This window comes from Schistocerca gregaria, unplaced genomic scaffold, assembly GCF_023897955.1.
Source record: "Schistocerca gregaria isolate iqSchGreg1 unplaced genomic scaffold, iqSchGreg1.2 ptg000997l, whole genome shotgun sequence".
NCBI lineage: Eukaryota > Metazoa > Arthropoda > Insecta > Orthoptera > Acrididae > Schistocerca > Schistocerca gregaria.
The window spans coordinates 10001-15000 of record NW_026062347.1 but is presented as its reverse complement, the minus strand read 5'-3'; the positions used below and the strand labels follow the sequence as shown (position 1 = coordinate 15000).

Below are 5000 nucleotides of genomic sequence, written 5' to 3'. Positions count from 1 at the left end.
TGGTTTCCCGGAGGCTGCCCGCCGAGTCATCGGAGGAACTGCGGCGGATCGCTGGCTGGCATCGTTTATGGTTAGAACTAGGGCGGTATCTGATCGCCTTCGAACCTCTAACTTTCGTTCTTGATTAATGAAAACATACTTGGCAAATGCTTTCGCTTCTGTTCGTCTTGCGACGATCCAAGAATTTCACCTCTAACGTCGCAATACGAATGCCCCCGCCTGTCCCTATTAATCATTACCTCGGGTTCCGAAAACCAACAAAATAGAACCGAGGTCCTATTCCATTATTCCATGCACACAGTATTCAGGCGGGCTTGCCTGCTTTAAGCACTCTAATTTGTTCAAAGTAAACGTGCCGGCCCACCGAGACACTCAACAAAGAGCACCCTGGTAGGATTTAAACGGGGTCCGCCTCGGGACGCGAAAGCACCCCTTCGGCTCGCCCCACCGGCAGGACGTCCCACGATACATGCCAGTTAAACACCGACGGGCGGTGAACCAACAGCGTGGGACACAAATCCAACTACGAGCTTTTTAACCGCAACAACTTTAATATACGCTATTGGAGCTGGAATTACCGCGGCTGCTGGCACCAGACTTGCCCTCCAATAGATACTCGTTAAAGGATTTAAAGTGTACTCATTCCGATTACGGGGCCTCGGATGAGTCCCGTATCGTTATTTTTCGTCACTACCTCCCCGTGCCGGGAGTGGGTAATTTGCGCGCCTGCTGCCTTCCTTGGATGTGGTAGCCGTTTCTCAGGCTCCCTCTCCGGAATCGAACCCTGATTCCCCGTTACCCGTTACAACCATGGTAGGCGCAGAACCTACCATCGACAGTTGATAAGGCAGACATTTGAAAGATGCGTCGCCGGTACGAGGACCGTGCGATCAGCCCAAAGTTATTCAGAGTCACCAAGGCAAACGGACCAGACAAGCCAATCCGATTGGTTTTGATCTAATAAAAGCGTCCCTTCCATCTCTGGTCGGGACTCTGTTTGCATGTATTAGCTCTAGAATTACCACAGTTATCCAAGTAACGTGGGTACGATCTAAGGAACCATAACTGATTTAATGAGCCATTCGCGGTTTCACCTTAATGCGGCTTGTACTGAGACATGCATGGCTTAATCTTTGAGACAAGCATATGACTACTGGCAGGATCAACCAGGGAGCTGCGTCAACTAGAGCTGAGCAGCCGGCCGCCCGGGAGTGTGTCCCGGGGGCCCGCGCGAACACGCAAGCGTCCGCTCAATTATTCTGCAAACAGGAGGAGGCCGAGCTCCCCTGCACGATACACCTCGAAACCCTCTCAGGTCCCGGCGGCGCGCAGCGCCGTCCTAGGTACTTGGTCGGTTTCGAGAGAGGCGCAATCGCCCGGAGTTAGGCGAGTAGACGGTTTTAGTGCGAACACCCTTGCTCCCAACTGAGCTTGCCGCTGCCGACAGAGGCCCGGGAGCGTGCTGTCGTGGCATTGCCGGCGGGAGACAACACGCGCCACCTATGGTGACCGGCAGCTCCAACGCCAGCGCCACACAAGGGCAAAGCCCCACTTGGGTGCAGAAGCGAACTCTCCCAGCACAGCGCACGCGCCAACACGTCCGCACAACTGCGATACAAACCACCTGCGAGAACCGCTGGGGCGACCGAGCAGCAGACGGCGTCGCGGCGCCGAGTGCCAGGCGGCGGCGCATCCTCAACGCACACAGTCCTCAATCAGACCAGCACACTGCAGATGTCCACCGCGCTTCGCACCGGGCTCGGCTGAACCAACTTTGGCCGCCAGGCGCCGCGTGCAGGGTGCGCCGCAGCGTAGCTGCGCCGCCTGCCGAGCCCGTCGGCTGGCGCTCCTGCCACTCGGCGCCCCCCACCAGCCGCCTGTTGCGCGTGCGCCCACGCAGCGCGCGGCCAACACGCCGGGCGGCCCCCCTTCACCGGCCGGGAACAGTCCCACCAAGCCACCGCCGCGTATCGCTTCATACCCACATGGGCCTAGTCACGTGTGTGGATGTGGCGGGTACCGCTGAAACAACCGGTTAATAGCTGTACCGATCGTCGCCATCACAGATTCACCTCCAGCGTGAACAACCGCTCAACAACGGATTTCCAGTTCATTTGCGTATCTTGGGCAGTAAACGTAGATGTCCACCTACATTTGCGAATTCAACAATTCTTGCATGCCAGGATGTCATGTGTCACGACACGCTACATCAGACCACATACACACTGCGACATGTGCAGAAGAGAACACGTGGAAGGTGGCCCGCGCACGTATGCGATGTCCCTTCCGCGATCCACTGTCAACCGGCATCTGCGGCATGTCCCAGATATGGAACGCGGTCCACCAGGGTAGCACTTTGTGTGAGGCAATACGACAAAGTCGGAATACACGCGTCACTACATCACACGGCTCACGCTGACCTGACCTGACTCACCGCACCACCACCCCCAGCGACCCAGGGTGACATACAATGCGTTCGTACGTTCCTCCCACACGCCTCTACGGCGTACCACAGTGCAACCTAGCTGTTATTGGGAGACGAGACAAGTAGCATCGAGCACAACATATGGAAATTGAGATTCGACACCGTTGGGCACAGCCAGCGTACGGTCACACGTATCACACTACTTCACTCTGTACGTAACTACCGATGATCGGTACAGCGTGTGGGTTACGCGTACGACATCAGCGGACAATGGACACAGACCATACCACGACGTACACTGAGGGCGTCGACATCTGAACGCAACTGAACAGCTGCGAGGCTCATTTAACACTCAAACGCCAGACCGACCAGCTTGAGAGGACGGAGACACAAAGAGAGGGGCAGAGGGGGGGGGGGGGGGGGCGATATAGTCCTATTGCAGTACAATTGACAGTGGATAGCGGGAATATGTGGAAAGTAAGCAACACTCGCAAGACATCTACATGAGGATAACAACGACACCAGAGATTCCGAGCAGTGAACTATGTTAGGCAAAGGGACAACGTGGGTTAGGTTAAGGGACAACGTGGGTTAGGTTAAGGGACAACGTGGGTTAGGTTAAGGGACAACGTGGGTTAGGTTAAGGGACAACGTGGGTTAGGTTAAGGGACAACGTGGGTTAGGTTAAGGGACAACGTGGGTTAGGTTAAGGGACAACGTGGGTTAGGTTAAGGGACAACGTGGGTTAGGTTAAGGGACAACGTGGGTTAGGTTAAGGGACAACGTGGGTTAGGTTAAGGGACAACGTGGGTTAGGTTAAGGGACAACGTGGGTTAGGTTAAGGGACAACGTGGGTTAGGTTAAGGGACAACGTGGGTTAGGTTAAGGGACAACGTGGGTTAGGTTAAGGGACAACGTGGGTTAGGTTAAGGGACAACGTGGGTTAGGTTAAGGGACAACGTGGGTTAGGTTAAGGGACAACGTGGGTTAGGTTAAGGGACAACGTGGGTTAGGTTAAGGGACAACGTGGGTTACGTTAAGGGACAACGTGGGTTACGTTAAGGGACAACGTGGGTTACGTTAAGGGACAACGTGGGTTACGTTAAGGGACAACGTGGGTTACGTTAAGGGACAACGTGGGTTAGGTTAAGGGACAACGTGGGTTAGGTTAAGGGACAACGTGGGTTAGGTTAAGGGACAACGTGGGTTAGGTTAAGGGACAACGTGGGTTAGGTTAAGGGACAACGTGGGTTAGGTTAAGGGACAACGTGGGTTAGGTTAAGGGACAAATTGAGTTAGGTTAAGGGACAAATTGAGTTAGGTTAAGGGACAAATTGAGTTAGGTTAAGGGACAAATTGAGTTAGGTTAAGGGACAAATTGAGTTAGGTTAAGGGACAAATTGAGTTAGGTTAAGGGACAAATTGAGTTAGGTTAAGGGACAAATTGAGTTAGGTTAAGGGACAAATTGAGTTAGGTTAAGGGACAAATTGAGTTAGGTTAAGGGACAAATTGAGTTAGGTTAAGGGACAAATTGAGTTAGGTTAAGGGACAAATTGAGTTAGGTTAAGGGACAAATTGAGTTAGGTTAAGGGACAAATTGAGTTAGGTTAAGGGACAAATTGAGTTAGGTTAAGGGATAATCTGGTACAACCACAGTTAGGTTAAGCGATAATCTGGTACAGCCACAGTTAGGTTAAGCGATAATCTGGTACAGCCACAGTTAGGTTAAGCGATAATCTGGTACAGCCACAGTTAGGTTAAGCGATAATCTGGTACAGCCACAGTTAGGTTAAGCGATAATCTGGTACAGCCACAGTTAGGTTAAGCGATAATCTGGTACAGCCACAGTTAGGTTAAGCGATAATCTGGTACAGCCACAGTTAGGTTAAGCGATAATCTGGTACAGCCACAGTTAGGTTAAGCGATAATCTGGTACAGCCACAGTTAGGTTAAGCGATAATCTGGTACAGCCACAGTTAGGTTAAGCGATAATCTGGTACAGCCACAGTTAGGTTAAGCGATAATCTGGTACAGCCACAGTTAGGTTAAGCGATAATCTGGTACAGCCACAGTTAGGTTAAGCGATAATCTGGTACAGCCACAGTTAGGTTAAGCGATAATCTGGTACAGCCACAGTTAGGTTAAGCGATAATCTGGTACAGCCACAGTTAGGTTAAGCGATAATCTGGTACAGCCACAGTTAGGTTAAGCGATAAAGTTGGTTAAATTCGGTATTGTGTGGGAAGGGGGCAGAGAGAGAGTGGGGGGGGGGGGGGTGGATAGTTGTGGCAGTACGCGGATGCCTGAGTCACCGTCAGATATGTCACGTCGGTTCGATGCTTGTAGCAAGAGGCTGGCGGGTCTGTGTCTCTCACTTCTGCAATTTTTCATGTGGTATAACACGAGGGCGGGGGGGTGATATTTGGTGCCCCTCTGTGTAGGATGTGTGTTGGTGGTGTTGGTTTATCTGAGCAATGGTAGTTGTCGGAGGAGTGGGGTATTGTGCTTTTATAGGTGGACCTACTGCTCTGGTTATCATAGTGTCGACGGTGCAATGTGGCAGAGAGGATGCAC

General features: G+C 52.2%; 1 non-coding gene across 1 annotated transcript in view; it reads right to left on the bottom strand.

Moving 5' to 3' along the window:
* The window catches only part of LOC126326661 (small subunit ribosomal RNA), a 1893-nt gene extending 720 nt beyond the window's left edge, over positions 1-1173 (bottom strand). The window contains exon 1 of the ribosomal RNA XR_007560817.1: positions 1-1173. This exon is cut by the window's left edge and continues 720 nt beyond it. This is a non-coding gene — a ribosomal RNA (small subunit ribosomal RNA).
* Between the last annotated feature and the right edge of the window lie 3827 nt (positions 1174-5000).